Source organism: Ornithodoros turicata, chromosome 5 (genome assembly GCF_037126465.1).
Source record: "Ornithodoros turicata isolate Travis chromosome 5, ASM3712646v1, whole genome shotgun sequence".
Lineage (NCBI taxonomy): Eukaryota > Metazoa > Arthropoda > Arachnida > Ixodida > Argasidae > Ornithodoros > Ornithodoros turicata.
In genome coordinates, this window is record NC_088205.1 from 17177135 (window position 1) to 17194470 (window position 17336).

Below are 17336 nucleotides of genomic sequence, written 5' to 3' on the forward strand. Positions count from 1 at the left end.
ATTGTAATCAAAGTAATTGACGAAGATATAATGCATGGGGTCTGTAATGAAGATAAAATGAATAAAAAGAGCGTTTGGGAGATACACTATGCGTTCCAGCACCTATTATACCCCAAAACGTTAATTGCCCAAAACATAAAAATTGCCAGTTGGCGCACTTCATTGATAAATCGTGAAAATGAGAAAACAGTTGCCCTCTTAACATTTTCAGTGGCCACCTTCTAAGCTTTGTGTGTATGCGATTTTGCCTTATTTTCGCAGAAGTCTTGTTGAAAGTCGAAACTTTGTTACAACGTTTATTTTGCAGGTTTCTTTTTTTTTTTTTTCTTTTTCGGAGTATAACAAGCACTTCTGTCGTTCCAGTTCCAGTAAATATGCCTTCGTAGTTCGTTTTAAACTGTCTTTCTCGTGAACCGCCGTATTTATCTGTAAAACGTATTTATCTGTCCCCCGCAGAAAAATGCACAGAAAGTAAGGGCGCATAATGGAAACTCGCGTGCTTCTACTTATTGTTTTATCTCTTTTTGCCAACCAGGTGTACCAAAGGAAAGAACCGATAAAGCACCTGCCAGCTACCCGCTGTCGCTTGCCCTGCCAATTAGAGAACGCCTAACGCCTTTGCCGTATACGACGCATTAAAACTCACTATTATAACGCTACGCTTGACGGTAATGCGCACAAATATAACGTCAGTCAACGCGCCTCAATTTAAAAATCGAGATGACAAGAAAGTCACATCGGGAAGAAAAAACCTTCTCAAGCTCTATAGGAATTGAACCGCAAACACACAGAACTTTTAGTCGCCAGAATTGCTGTTATGGACGGGCGTTTTGTGTGTGCCGGAAACTCTGCTCTCGTCCACCACGTAATAACAATCATAAAAGAGAGCAGGACAGGCCTTCTTTCCCCTCAGCTCTTTCCAGCAAGACAGGCTGGTTATGTAAGCGCCACTCGTGGCAACTTTGTAGTTATGCAATGCATTCGCTCCGTATGATTGACGGGAGACGAACTTGGCCCTGTATAATTTCCGCATTTTGGTTCCCTTTTCAATACGCCCTGATGATACCGGAAGGAAGCCAGGATGTGACACTGAATTCACATTTTGCCAATATGTACTCTTTGAAGGACGCTTTGTTCCGTCCACTTCCGACTCCAACCGAAGAATCGAAAGCGGTTCGACGAACTCGTTCATTCAATTTGGGTGGTGTTTATTGATGGGGGGGCAGTTACGTCTTTTTTTCTTTTTTTCTTCTTCTTCTTTTTCTCTGAGAATTGTTTTCAAAGTGCAGCGCGTTGTAATGCGCTTAGAGTAAAGTATGGAGGTCTGGAGAAAATGCTCCTGTGCTTCGGGTCCCAAGTGAGAACTCTCCTATGAAATTTCGGGCTAACGTGCATAAAATAAAAAAGGGTGCATAAAATCAAACTTAAAAAAAAAGTAGAGTAATAAAGTGAGAGAGTACCTGCAGTAATACCGTTTCCGAGAGCAAAGTTGGCGGCAAATTCTTAGTAGTGTATTCACTATTTTTGTATTGTACTACCTCGTACATTTTCTTTTCAGTTGATGTCCCGACGTAGCAAAAAGTCCAAAATAGTGAAGATTAACAATAAATAGTCGATAATAATGAATAAATACCGTATTTTCCGGTGTATAACGCGCGCGTTATCGAGTAAAGTCGGTCAACCGTTCGGCCAGTTCGACTTAGCCAAAATTCTCGGGCCATAGTCGGACCCCCCACAACTGATGCAAGGCCTACGAGCTGTTGCTGAGTTCCTCTCCAGCACTGGATTAATAGATGAACCCTAATAGGACACCTTTCCATCAGCATCACTTTCTCATCCCTTCCACAAGCGCAATGTGGCAGAGTACCGCCATAACGGCGGAGAATGACCCACCACATCATCATTCCATTTATGTATGTGTGTGTGTGTGTGTGTTACACAGTAAAAAAGTGCTCTGAAGAGGTCCTGCCCGTTATCTAATGGTGCGCGTTATACGAGGAGTGTTCAAGTCAAACCGGGACTTTCTGTCTCCTGAGTGTACAAATGGCTCGCGCTACTTTTTTTTCGTCCTTTTCACACGCGACAGGCCTCCGCGTTCACCACGTGGTGGTCCAAAGTTTGTGCAAAAAAAAAAAAAAAAAAGGCACTTGCTGGACAAGATGGCCGACAACGAGGTGAGCGCGCACATCGCACAGCAAATTGCATTGAAGTTTCTCGTGAATGAAGGCGTAAAGTCATCTGAAATTCACAGAAGACTCCAGGCTCAGTATGGCCACGATACACTTAGCCGCAGTAAAGCGTTTGAGTGGTGCAAACGGTTCCGAGACGGCCGTACATCAGTGCAGGACGATCCCGGCAGGGACGGCTCAGGGCCCAGCGTCAGAGTTCCTGAGAACATCCAACTTGTGGAGCGCCTGATCCTCAAGGACCGAAGGATAACATGTCTCGATATCAATAGTGCATATAGTGCGATCAATAGTGCATATTACTGCCAGGTTCCCAGGGATGTGCATAAGGCGCTGAAGCAAAAGCGGCCGGGCCTCATCAGCAAAGGTGTCCTCCTCCTACAGGACAATGCACGCCCGTATACCGCGCATATCACGACACGCACCTTACAGGAACTTGGCTGGGAGTTGCTGCCACATCCCCCTTACAGTTCAGACCTCGCCCCCAGCGATTTCCATCTCTTCGTGCCACTGAAGGCGTTCCTTGGGGGCCACCACTTCAGCTGCGACGACGAGGTCAAGAATGCGATCCGATCTGCTACGCGCCGGTAAGGATTTCTACGCTGCTGGCATCCAAGCCCTCGTGAAACGCTGGGACAAGTGCATTAGTGCAGCTGGAGATTACGTTGAAAAATAAAACTAATTTCTCGTCTGCAAGTTCATTTTACTTTTGCAAGAAATGAAAAGTCCCGGTTTGACTTGAACAACACTCGTACACGGAAATATTTTCCTACAGAGTTCATTTTCTGGTCGGTGACGTACAAATTCCAGCCTCTTCCAGGGTGTGCTGTGAATTTCTCCCAAATCTCTTAGGGTCAGTTGACAAAGCCGGAGAAAGGGCACTGGACTTCATAAAATTAATGGTGCTGCTTAAGGATGCTATTGAGCAGTCAATAATCCTGAATTCATTTCAGAAGGCTGACGTGATTGAGAAGGGACGCGAAACTAAATATATTTCAAATAAAGCATATGCATATATTATACACCGCCTTGGTTTATTGGGTATAGTAGTGGCAGTACAGAAGCTTGTAGCAACATTGCGGTGGGCGTTATACACCGGTTCGCTCTATACAAGGAACTTTTTTCAAATTCGGCCCGTTTTTATATAGGGTGCGCGTTATACACCGGAAAATACGGTAATACAATAATCGAAACCAAAAGTGTCAAACAAAATGCCCGTGTTTCACAAAACAGCGCTCCAATTCTGTGACCTACCGTTCGAACGATTTCAATAGAAAATTAGGCCCGACTTGAGCAACCACCGCCTCGGTACTCAAAGCGCGATATTTCTCATTGTCTCCGACTATCCATTAGGGATATCCTTTTATCGCATGCAGAAGCAATCCCGTTATGTAACCCCGTTACGTATCTTCAAAATCTCCCGTCAAGAATCGTTATTGGAACAAAAATCAGAGAAAACATTACGTGTATAGACGATTGTAAGGACACTTATCTCGATCGCGGTGAGAATGTTGGATGTAAAAGATAATGCCAAAATCAACAACGCTATAGCCAATGTCGATGTCGACATCGCCGAAGCTTTTACGGCGAAGACGCGGTTCTACGGGGATGACACGGTGACCCGCTAAGCCAGTGGATTGAAGGACATGGTTCGCTAGATTGTGATGGTGCATCGAATTGTATTTGAGATGCGTTTGACGCGTAGTGTTTCGTATAGTTATATGGCGAGGCTTGCTTGCTTATGTGCAATGTTGCAACACAGCGGCTATTACTAGTGCGTTTTAAAAGCGACAAAAGCCCCGTGTCGGGAAACAAACAAAAAGACGACGCAACACACAGCACAGATGACGAACAAGATGACCTCTCGTTCGCCAGTCTGTGCTGTGCGTTGTGTCGCCTTTTTGTTTGTTTGTTCTATTATCGCTTTTAAAGTGTCAAGTACCGAACAGCCCAATTTTTAGCAATTTTCCAAGAGTGTGTTGTTAGGCTCAATCGGATCAAACAACACGGTTGCCCTTCTGTCATTCTGTGTGATGTGTGTCATATGGATCGTGTTTATAAAAGTGATTGCTTGTTTTGGGCGGCTACTTGAAGAGAGCATGACTTGTCAAAATGATACTCGCACATGAGTCAGTGAATAAGTAGGAACGTTTACATATTCTTGGGAGTAACTCGTTACTGTACTAAGCTACTTTTTTCGGTAGGTTTTAACGTAACTCGTTGGTTTTGACTTCCAATAGCTTCTTGAGGGACTCGTTCCTTTCTTAGGTAACTTGGGGAAAGTCCCCAGTTCCTTTTGTTCAATTCTCGTCTACAAACATCGCTCCCTGGTGAGACGACAGCCATGTGCACGCGGCACGCCGACCATATAGGTGCACGGTGCGTCACGTGCGGTTACGCGGTGAACGTTACATACTCCGTCTTGGTCGTACGTTAGGAGGCCCAGGTGGACGCCCATCATAGCGACGAGCAGTGTATTTATAATAATAATAATAATAATAATAATAATGATAATGATAATAATATTTCATTATTATGATTAATGACAGAGAAGGACTAAAACTTGGCGCGGCTCTACGACATGTGCCTATAGAGGGCAACTCGTAGAGCCTAAATTTTCAATGCTTGCTTTGTGCTCTGTTCAAAAACCTTATTGCGATATCATAACGTCAAATCCCTTCCTTCAGAAACACATCAAGGTAGGCTCCTTTGGTCACATATTGGTATAGTTTTCATATATCGAAACTATTATAAAACGTCCTGCTCCGCCCATTGTGAGATCAATATTCATAAAGAAATTATAGAAAGGTCGGCAACTGAAAAGAGTACATTATAGGTAGCAAGTAACATAAAAGTAGCCAAAGTAGCCTAGAAACTTCAAGTTCATTTTTATTACCTGTAACTTCGTTACATTTTTTGCACATTAACTTAACTGTACTCTAAAAACAGAGCTTCACCGCAAAGCACGCTGCTAGCCAACCATAATCCCGAATGACAACGTTCTCTCCCTCGATTTGCTGAAAACGGGGGTGGGTCATTTTTGTGACAATTATGAACTGCATAGTGCCACAAAGGTGGTGGTGGTGGTGGTGGCGGCGTAAACCGGCTTGCCGTTGTTGGCCACAAAAATTGGGTACGTCCCCCGTTTTCAGCAAATCAGGGGAAAGAACGATGTCACTCGAGATTATGGTTGGTAGGAGCGTGCTATGTGGCGAAGTTCTGAGAGGAGAGTACGGTAACGTGTTTCTTTTGTCGAGTAACTTCACCACCTCTGCTTACAGTAAGATTAAAAAATAGGGTGCCCCGAAAGAACGTTTTTCCAGATCCATGGATTAGATTAGCTATATATATATATATATATATATATATATTGTAAGAGACCAAACCAGTCGGTCCGAGAGCATCCCCAAAACTGGAGAACGATTTATTCTCACGCGCCTCCGTCGTTCTCCTCCATGTAGGGCACTACATATATATATAGACTACAAGTAATGAAGAGACTTGGGAGGCCGTATAAGGGTTAAAAACACTTGCTACTTTTATTACATTAATAATTAAGGGGGCGCTAGGAATAGATTTACAGTTAGGGGTCGACGTTTCGGCAGTCAGCGCTGCCTTCAACAGAACTTCTGTTCTGTTGAACCCAGTTCTGTTGAAGGCAGGGCTGACTGCCGAAACGTCGACCCCTAACTGAAAATCTATTCCTAGCGCCCCTTAATTATTAATGTAATAAAAGTAGCAAGTGTTTTTAACCCTTATACGGCCTCCCAAGTCTTTTCATTACTTGTAGTCTATTTGTTTTCGCGTCCATCTGTACTCAGTTATACATTCATATTATATATATATATATATATATTTTCTTTTTAATGACCAGCTACGACTATCGGTGTCATATGTTCCATTCCTACAGGTATAACTCAGTGTCTTACAAGTATAGTTCTACGATTTCCATCTACTCAGAGCTGGATTAAGTATACGGTGCATCCGGACAACCACGTTTCTCGGAGTAGCGTTGGCAAAAAAAAAACAAAAATGTCCAACATATTTTCTAGAGTATTTTCAGCGTGTCACGCGTGTTCCTCTACAAATCCTCCATCATTGTAATTGCACGTTCCGTCTTCGCGGGAACAAAACAAACTCCTCACCACGCTTCGCTATCCAGTTACCCCTAAGCCGTCCGAAACATCACGAGCCTTACAGGAAAGGCGTGGACGAAAGTTAAACCTAGAAATCAATCACCGACGACTCTCTAGAGAGAAAGTGGAGACCCATCTCACGATTCATCACTCTTCGTAACCCAAATGAAAAACCCACGAATCGTCATCATCCGCCGCACCGTCCTGTATTACCGCATCGCAGACCTAAAACAGGGACAAGCAGCTAGAAAAACATCGCTCGGTCATAAATTACACGACTCGCGGACTAGATCGGCGCCAAATTTGATGAAAATGGTGCAAACGTCGACAGCTCACTCCAACATACCAGGGCGACGTCCGATGGACGGGGCCACTTATTAGCCAGCTGGACTTCCGGGCAGCGAAGACGCGTTTCATATCGTTGAACAATGCGCATCGCAAATAACCGTACACGCGTTCCCAGCGTTGCTTGGCAAGCGAGTCCAATCGGTTGAAGTTTCAAACGAGGCGTGGTGGCCCCGTGGGTTTCCGGAAAAAATTTTTTGACGCGTCGGAGAAAGGATGATGACCATCGGAGAGATGATCCGTGATGTTGCCGAACGTCTCTTATCGTGGGTGTGGCAACGGGTTAGAGGGCACCGGGTTAAGAGTATGGGTTTCATTCGCTCCGTGTGTGTCGGTCGCCTGAGGCCGAGATATTTTTATCTTATCAAACATTCGACATTATAATATGTACGTACAAGCTGTAGAATGCGTCGCTTCATCCTAGTAAAAAGGAGAGGGGTGATAGAAAGAGAGCCGTCGTTTCCGTACAGTTTCGATTTTTTTTCGCTCTTGTTACGATGTGAGTTAGGGCGAATTTGCATGGCCATTTCCTGGCAGGTTTCCTTGCCAGATTCTGAGCAATAGACCTCTCCCCGTTCGTAAACAAATGACGTCATAGTGTCCGACAGCGCCACCAATTTGGTAGAGTTGAACTACCCTCGAAGCTAGGGGCGAACAATGTCGCGCCCGAAAGCCACGGTCTTGAGGGGATTACGATGGTCCTTGAGAGGGACGCGACCTTTGGTCCTACTTTTCTTTCAATAGGAGGCAGCGAACAAGTGGAACCCAGCCTTCCCCTTCGTTTCGGTTTCGGTCTGTCTACCAACGTCATGATGGCGTTTCTCGGGTAGAGGTCTATTGCATTCTCTGGGTCAAAATGTAACAATCGCGTGTCTTCTCGATGGCGCTTTCCTAGAGTCAGGAATTAGCCATCTAGCACTTTTTTCGCCCAGCCTCGATACAGCCGGGCAGCGAGTTGCCCAGCTATATCCGGTGTCGTCACATCCGCACCGCGAGGGCCCGCACTGATTGGCCTACACGCCGAAGCTAACATGGTTTAGCATACGACGGAGCCGGAACACAAGCAACCGCGATCCCCCTAGCGGACCACTAGCTTCTGGACGCCTATGTTCGGGTGACAACCGTCACGTGACCCGCCGCGGGCAGAATGCTAGCAATTTTCGAGCGCTTGGCCGTGTTGCCACATTTTGACCAAGTGAATGCGCCATTAGTCGTCTTTTGCGAGTCGTTTCGACACCATCTAAACGAGACGATTATTTCTCGAACTTCAATCACAATCACGATCATTGTCCCGGAAACGAGCCACCTTCAGCTGTATGGGCAGCCACTAGTGCCCAGGGTACCCAAGAGCTTATGGGTCCTAAAGCATATGGGACCTCGTCACTGCGCATTGAGCAAAACAACATTTGGGCTCTGGGTGTGCGCAGTGAGGATCCCTTATTACTTTGCGACCCCAAATCGTTTCGGTACCCTATTGTAAATCTGCCTATTCCCACTTAGTATGGGCCTCGCATTCACTTGCACACAATTTTTTTTTCTTTCTTTTCGTAATGAGGCCTGTGCACGTGACGTCATGCGCAGCCCTTGCACGCCTTGGAGCCACGTGACATGGGAAAACATGGGGATGCGTCACAGGCGTCTTACTGCGGGCCGAACGAGTCAGCAGCATGTGTTTTTGCTATTTTCTCTCGTAATTGCATGCATACCGCTACAATTCACGGCATGCCCTCCTACTGTAACTCCGGTATGGCAATATGTTTTCCAATGTCACGTGACCAAACATGACGTCACTGCACAAGCCTCATTCCGTGTTAGCGCCGTGAAGCAACTGTGGCTATGAGCGGTGCACAGACGTGGGCAGATGGAGAGAGGACAGCAGGAAGGAGTGGGGGACAATGGGGTTAGTATGCGTCCTGGGCCGACTTCGATGAAACTGTGGCCTGAAAATCCGTCTAGAAAGTCCGCCGGAAAACCTGAGATAGCACAGCCAGTGCCGGGATTCGAACCCGCGTCACCTGTCAGTCTCAGCGTGGAAGGCGGTCATCCTAAGCGCTGCGCCATGCGAGCTGGTGTGTCCACAAATCTGCACGGACGTCTTCAAGACGCTCACACACGTCTTCCTTCAAGATGGACGAGGTAGCGCACCAAAACCACCACCACGATATACGGAAAGTAATCATTTGCTCCCATAACTAATGGCGATAGCGTACGACGCACTAAACCTCTCTATTATCTTTCGGTCTGCCGTCAGTAACTCTTTACTACTTCTCCCCAGCTTCGTCAGCGTCGGCGTTTGCTGAGATTATACGGCAATCAACACCTGGCGCCTGTGTGTGCAGCCTCGTGACTAAAGGGCGGGGCAAATCGCCTAACGCCTTGCTTAAAAAGTAATTAATCAATAACTGGAAAATCTTGGCGCCAATCCGCTTGCATAACGAAGGCGGGCGATAAACCGACGAAGCGAAAATGATTTGTGGCAGCTAATTGGAGCAAAGTGCTTTCCAAAGGAAGGTCTTTTTTTTTGCGTCGTTTTACGATGTACACTGCAGTCCTTGCCGCCTTCGGTTTGATATTCCTAGTCGGGAGCACTGTCCGGTGTTTATCTACGCGCTGTACGATTCCCTGCAGATGAAACGACAGTATCTGGCACCACGTACAGAATACTGTGCTCTTTTAAATGCGTCCTTCCCGGCTCTTAAGAGGGTTGTGACACTGTTATACATATCGTTCATTACACCAAGCACGCATCGTACCGCACAGAAGAGGGCTGAGAACAAAATTTCCGCGTGTAATAGTTGCCGGGATAGAAACCGCAGGAGAAACTTCGGTGTCGAGCTCTGACGTCAGAGTGCGAAAACCTCGGCCAGTCTTGTTGGTTCTCGTAAGGACGCGGCCTCTCTCACGCCACTTCATTGGCGGGGATGCCTGCCGGAAACGTCAGAGATCCATGAGTTTCGGTATTGGCTGTGTACACGTACATGTCCATGCAACGCACTCGAATAGAAACTCATCACGTAAGCCCCAAGGCCATATGCGTTTCGTGGTTTTTTAAAATTTGTATTATTATTTACTTATTTATTTTTTGTGGGGGGGGTGGGGGTCCGTTTATAGTGACAACGAACGGCATCGTCTTTGCCGAGGGGCAAAAGTGTAAAACATGGCCGAAGACAAGCAGTTTTTGACTCGCAACCAAGCACAAATACTGTGCCTTCACGAAAGAACAGCCACGTCCAGTTCTGCAGATCATGGCACAGTCTGGACACCAGTTTGACCATGATGCCAAAAGTGAGAGATGAAGCCCCCTTCCAGGGAGAGAAACTGCCCACCTGAGATCCTTCCACCTTTCCCCGTCCACCAGCTTTCCGAGTTTCCTAATCTAATTTACTAACAGGGAATCCCCTGCTGTCACATCCCCGCAATCCATTTGTCTGTCTCCAACTGTTTTTCCCACCGGCGTTACCTTGAGCCCAATACCGTCCTCCAACGGCCGTACCCCAATTTATCACTCGACACCAGACCCGACGGCTGCCAAATCCAACCCGTTCCCAGCGTAATCTGACTCATTTCCGATAGTCCTTGACCGTACGACCATTTCTTTCGACCGCAGAGTGATGTCATCTTTTTTTCACCCCCATACAGCGAGCTAAATCCCACTTATGTTGGATGACGCCTTTATAAAAATAGCGGGTCGCATTCGTTTTGCCTATGTACCGTAACGTGCAATACATCTTTCAATGCGGTAACGCCCGATCCTCTCACGGTTTACGGGCACCCTACTGAGTGGGCCAAACCCGCCCAAGACTCCAGTCTCCAGGCGGGGGACGAAGACCCACCCAAAAGATGAAATACGACTCAACAGGCAGACTAGAAATGTCGACTGAGGAAAAGGTATTTGTCTCCCTGTGATATACGCATTATACCGTACACTCATGTAAAGCACCTCACTTTTTTGTGGAAGGAAGCCTGCTGGACATCTCGAGGCCACGCCGGAAATATATAGATGTTTCTGCTACGTGTAAGGGATAGGAAAAAGGTGAAACAGTATGAGGAGAGACATCCTTGGAATATGTAATTAAGAAATTTGGAGAAAAGACGGGTTTCGTGAGACCAATCGGTCACTTTGAAGGATGTCGGTCGCGTTTCGTCCGAGACAGCGGCATCGGTATTCCAAAAGCTTCTATACGACGTCGAACTCCGTAAGTCTCGGTGCCACTTGCTGGTCGTTTAACCTCAGTGAGAGTGACTTATGTCGCTATAAATGTTGGCTCTATCCAAGTTTACGACCTCACGTTTGAGTTGAGTTGAGTTGATAAGAAAAAAATAATAGTAATGGAGAAATAGGCACTCATTACGAGAGCCGGCTACTCCAGATCACTTAGAAAAACAAAAATGGCTAACTACAATAAGAACAATGAGTGACAAAGACGCTCAGTGAGTCATTCACACACACTGTCAGTCACACCGTGTCCACCAACTTGGAGTCCGCGCAAAATCGCACAAATGCCTGCATGGCGTGGAAGTAACGGTCGGGTGTCCATGGGCCTGTAGAACCTTAACAACATCGAAGGGTCTACCATCCAGTCGAGCTAATGAAGCTTGTAGAGATAGTCTGTGCTGCTGACACCTCACTTCTAATGTTTTGCAGTAGCCTGCTTCTTGGTTGTGGGGGAGGGGGGGGGGGGACAAATTCTCCACGATTTCCTTCCTTCCACCTCACTTCAACTCACCTTACACTTTTCCAGCTTGAACGTCGAGAACTCTGGCAGGTGGTCTGGACAGTCTGTTGCGTCTCGGAACGGTTACATTAAATCGCATCGATGAGCAGAAATGAATTTGAGCCGTAGTTTCCTTTTCTTGTCTGAATAACGCGTCCTTGAGTAGCCAGTCCCGAGTGGCTCGGGACTAACATCTCTAATTTTCTTCTTTTTTTTTTTTACAAATTAATCAATCAATCAATTTGAGCGGCTTTAACTGACGAATATCTTATTAGAGAACACTACATATAAGACACACAGAACGGTCATCCGACACGCGGGCAACGCGACTAACGCTTCCACTGTACGAATCGCAGTAGACGCTTCACTTGCCACACGAACCAGAACCTAAACGGTATCAACACCGCCCCTCCGTTCTAATTGGCGAAAAACTCCAAAGTGCGGAGCGGATTTAATTGATGCTCCTTTATCATCACACTGTCTTCTTAACGAGACAGGTTTGACCTAACGTCACCCAAGTCCGGCACCTCTGAAAGGTCGCCATCAGCCCTTAGCACTTCGCCCTGTCAAAAACACATCGCCGACACGATTTCACAACGGAGTAACTTTGATGTAAATTTATGATGTGCCTTCCTGCGGGCGACAAGCCGTGTTCTTCGTACGTATCGGCCCGTAATGTTTGTTTCACCTCCCGGCGCCATGTTGCCTTGAAATCGCCATCGGAATCCTGTCAGCAGCGTGTCCAAGGATCAAATCATGTTATGGGTACCGCCTCATTTTTGCGAAACGTCACTTCGGTAGTCTAGGATGTGATTCAGCAATATACGGGTGGGATCGGTCGAATTAGACCGCGTTTTAAATACTTGACCCGCCATTGTTTTAACCTTGGGAATCGAGGTGTTGCGATTACGAATAATAGCGACACGATTAGAAGATTGTTTAGCACGTTTGTGCCTATTAACTGGGGCAGTGCACTGTAGCGGACAACTGCGTCAAAATCGTGAACGCCTGAAACGTTTTGCTGTTGCAGTGCGATTCTTTGAGATGGCGTGTTCCCGCCGAGTGTCTCTTTCGACGTATCGGTGTCGGGGTCTGGTTTGCGTGCATTGGAATTAACCGCGGAAGGTGTATTGTAATGTGACGGTATGTTATTATTATGATTTTTTTTTCTTTCGCTGTTGACTGGTTAGGTAAGTGTTTTAGATTGACGTACGTACCTGGTTAGCTGCACGTATGTTTTCAGAAATGCGCGAAAATATTACGTAGCCTGCTTCCGATTCAGAGGAGGTCAGTCGCTGCGGCATGCTCACTTGCAAGTACGTCGTACTTATAAATGTATTCTGGTAATTCACAGTACATTCTAGTTGACAATATATCGTTAATATGGAGATATATTTGTAATCATTAATATACAGGGTGCTTTTTATTTGTTACAAAATTTTTATAAGAAAACCAGCAGAGCAAAATGGATGCCGTTCCAGCAGGTGGGGCCAGGCAGACATCCCGTAGGACAGCGTATGCAACTGCTGAACGACTAATTAGAAAAAAATCATTAATTAACTCATTAATTAGATATTTTCTGGGAAATGCGGGATAGAAGAATTGGAGCCAATCGTTATTCAAATCCATCGTCCTTATTAAACACCCTGACAAGAGAACGTACTTCGAGACAAAAATTGCCAAATTTCGCTATGCAAATGAGCCGAAGCCAGAAGTACGCAGTACTCGAGCGCAGAAAGAGCGACAGGCAATCCACGTGAGGGGGTCACGTGCTTTGGAGCGATGGAGCTAATTGGAGTAGGCGCTAATGTGTGACCGCTCTCCGACCCAGAAAAGGTGAAGGCGCGCGTCGTTGCTGCGCTCGAAAAGCGCGTAGTTCTGGTTTCGATAGCCATTTGCATCGCAAAATTTGACATTTTATATCTTAAAGTACGTTCGCCTCACAGGGTGTTTAATAAGGACGGCGGAGTTTGAATAATGACTGGCTCCAATTCTGCCATCTCGCATTTCCCGGAAAACATCTTATTAATAGGTTAATTAATGGATTTTAGCTAATTAGTCGTCCAGTTGTTGCAAACGCTGTCCTACAGGATGTTCGCCTGGCCCTAGGGTTTGTGGTTTTCGGCATTTATTTTCTACCCAATTCGGGGGGTGTTTATCGGCATTTATATGGGGGACCATAAATCGGATTTTTTCGGCATCTATATTCCGCCCAAAAAATAAATGCCCGAATACGGGCATCTATTTATTTCGCATGAAGGAAAGCCTATTTTGCGCGCGAAGTAACAACGAACCGAAAAGAAGTGAATCGATTCATGGTTTCATTAACAATGTCTTTTATTGCCTGTGCCAAACCAGCAAACAAGGAGACTACCTCTTGTTGTTATAGATGCAAGCGTACATCATCATGCTCGCATCTGTCATAGCGGCTCGCTCCTTGCGATTAATAACACGCAGTTTAGAGAACGCGCGCTCAACATTAGCGCTAGAAACAGGAATAGCCAGTATGCTTAAGGCGCACTGCGATGACAAAGGCCATGTGCTGGAACGGGCCGTCCAAAACTGAACAGGAGATATATCCACCTGAGGGGCAGGGCATACAGCATATTCGAAAAACTCGCGCTTTATATCATCCATACGAGATTCATCTCGTAGAACAAATAAGAATAAGTCCAGTGAAGTGCCTCGAAGTGCCTTGAAGTGCCTCACGAACGGAAACAAGGGTCACTCCAAGTCGTAACTGGAAGGGAGTAGATAGAGTAAGTACAAAGAACACAAAAATGAACTAGAAGGCTAGGGCAGGGATGAGCGATCGGCTTTTGAAACCGTTTGGGAGCTCCATACACTCGTGATCTCTCTTTAACCGGACAACAACAGACCACAAAGGTTCTGAATGGTAAATTCACTAAAGATAGGTGTGTCACTAAGTACGTGTGCTGCCAAAAGGCGGTCAGGGACCGCACAACAGAGCTGAGGTCAGGGCACAGCCCGAAGATAATACCACGCTCGAGAAATAGTCGACAACGGGAGATTCCAAGGGGAAGTCCCTTTGCGGTTCCAGGAATGGCAGCTGTCAAGATACGAGAAATTCGGATTTTTTCGGAATATTCCGAATATGAAAAAAATCATTCGGGGGGTGTTTTCCGGCATTTTTCGGAAAATGCCGAAAACCACGAACCCTACATATAACCCACCTTCTAAAACGGTATCTTTTTTTGCTCTGCTAGTTTTATAAAAAACCTGTAACTAATATTTAAAAAAAAACCTGTATATCGAAAGAACGCCGCATATCATTTGTGTGCAACAATAACTACGCTATAATAATAGTAATAATAATAATAATATAACCGCGGCTTTTGCATCGCGCGAGAGAACGAATACCATATACACTCAGTTCGTGGATTAATTTTTGGGAGAGAGAATTCCACTATATGGTTTTACCGTGTGACATGGAACGAATGTAAACAACGAGATTTGGCCGAGGCAGACCAACAATTAGGGACGACACAGACAAGTAAGCCTCAAACGCCCAGAAATTAACGAATGCAAACAACTCAGGGAAAACAGGTGCTGACGCCAGGAATCGAACCTGGGTCTTCTGATTTCCGGAAATCAGAAGACCCAGGTTCGATTCCTGGCGTCAGCACCTGTTTTCCCTGAGTTGTTTGCATTAGTTGTTTGCATGGAACGAATGTCATTCAGTGTGAACGTCATTCGCTGGGAGTGTCATTCAATCTGCCATGTGGCAGGGGTATTACACAGGCACCTTCAAGTCTCAACTACCGTTCAAGTCAATCACGGTTGAACCTGCCAACGGCCCTGCCATTGAATGGCGCAGTTCGCACTGCGAACAGGGCTACTCTCGAGCGTCGTCTGGGTTCAATTTTCGTACGAGATAACCCTGCTACGCGATAGCTGGAAATCTAAAAGTCAGCCATACTCTTGTTTTTTTTTTTTTCGTCATTCTTTGCTTCAGCATTTTCTATAATAGGCGGTCTCCTTTCGGTCAATCCTTTGCTCTTTGCATTGAATAAAGTACGCAACCTCGTACAATGTAATACAGGCGCCAGTCCCAACGAAACACTTGTTGGATGCATGTTTCATCTCAGCGGTTATCGCCATCTTGCCAGTTGATTGGTTCAAGTGAGACTTTGAAGTCAACTGCCATTGAAATGACGTTGACAGTTGACGCTGAACACCGCTCAATTGCAGTTGGGATCAACTGCCATTGGATCAACGGCAGTTGAAAGCGACAGTGTACCATGCCACCAAGTTGCTAGCGTCCTCAGCCACGAGAAGCAGAAAGGCTTATCATCGCGGAGCAACTGTGGCTACGCGACCTGGGCCGACTTCACGGGGAATTGCGTCGGCATTCGTCTGAAAAGTTTTCTACAAAACGCAGGTGCGAACCTCAAACAGAATAGCCGATTGACAGGATTCCAGCTCACTACCTCCAAGTACCCCGTGAAAGTGAAGGCAAACCATGTATCACACCCGCTGCGCGCTACTACATAACCCAACCACGTATTCATCGAGCAAACATAGTATCTGTGTACTGGGGCACCTGGTGTACTGTGACCTTCGATGTAGCAGTGCGTTAGACGTGCTACACAATGCACACTATCACTCAATTCAGCAGCAACGCGCAAAGTAATGAAGTCAACCTAAATAAAAGGCCCCGAAATAAATCACGTCTTTTATGAAAGACCTTAATTAATTAGCCAGAGACCTTAACACCGTCAACGCCATCAACCCCAATCGTCATGCGAGAGCATGCTCCACGCCTCCACCAAATAGGAAGGAACAACCGAAACGTTCCTCTTTCAAGGGTCAATTGGGCGGTACCCTCGAACGGGTGGAGACATTCCACGTAACCAGAAATATTTCAACCGCTATCCGAAACCATATTGATATTGATCCCGATGACTTTCAACAACATTTACGTTCGCTTTCCCTAGAGGAAAAAAAAAGAAAAAAAGGGGGGACCAATACAGCTGGTAGCGGTATCGCCTCAAAGCAGTCATAATCAGCCGTGAAAATACGCAAAGCTGCGCCGGATATCTGAGCCACAAATTCGAGGTCGTTTCCCTTTGCAGCAAAACACATCCTCGCGAAGGCCCCCAAATGTTAAAACATTCTGACATTTAATAGAGAAAATAAGGCGAGTTATTCGGATCCCGCCCGGCGAGTTTGGACGGTATCGGATCGTTATCAGTGCAGTCGAACGGGTAACAAATTACCGATTATCGTTGGGGTGGTGTACGAGCCTCTTTCATCGATCATATTTTTTACGTTATCTGCTCCAGAGTTATTTCCTTATATTTTTTGCAAATAATGCGCTTCATGTAGAAGCTCCCGCAATTATATTGGTTCTTGTCGAATGTTAACCTTCGCAGGTAGCGATACGATAATTTGTTGCCGTTATACGCCTTGAAATTTCTTTTCGTAAACAGGGACCAAAGCCACCGTGATTGCGATCATATAGTGGCTTGCTGGCTTCTGTTACGTAGATTTCAGTAAATCTCCCCGTAGATCATATATCGACGCGCCTCTAATAAGTTTAGTGAAGTTATGCAAACAAACGGTGATTAATGAGCGGGAGGTTTATTCCAGACGCGGCTCGTATCCTCGAAGTGTTAACAAGTTATTCCTCGTAATGTATGTTCACTGGGGATCAAAACTGGGTGCGTGTGTGTGTGTTGAATAGGAGTGATATGTTAATTGACATAGAGAAACGATTGGCCATGCATGGAGTCAGCTTATATAGAAATCCCCAGAAAAAAAATGATGATGGTTGGTTGGAAATGGTGATATGGTTCAATTGATATATGGGTAGTGAAACTGAGACGTGTTATAACTGTTAACGTTAGTTTGAGAGGCCAGAACTGCGGGCATGGAAAGAAGATTATACTTGCACTCACGCGTTTCCTAACCGAATATGTAATTCTTAATAT

The 17336-nt window shown here is 45.8% G+C and overlaps 1 long non-coding RNA gene across 1 annotated transcript in view; it reads right to left on the reverse strand.

Annotated features, from left to right (window-relative positions):
• Positions 1–14065: 14065 nt before the first annotated feature.
• The window catches only part of LOC135394127 (uncharacterized), a 123555-nt gene continuing 120284 nt past the window's right edge, over positions 14066–17336 (reverse strand). The window contains exon 5 of the long non-coding RNA XR_010422772.1: positions 14066–14122. This is a non-coding gene — a long non-coding RNA (uncharacterized LOC135394127). The remainder of the gene's footprint in view (positions 14123–17336) is intronic.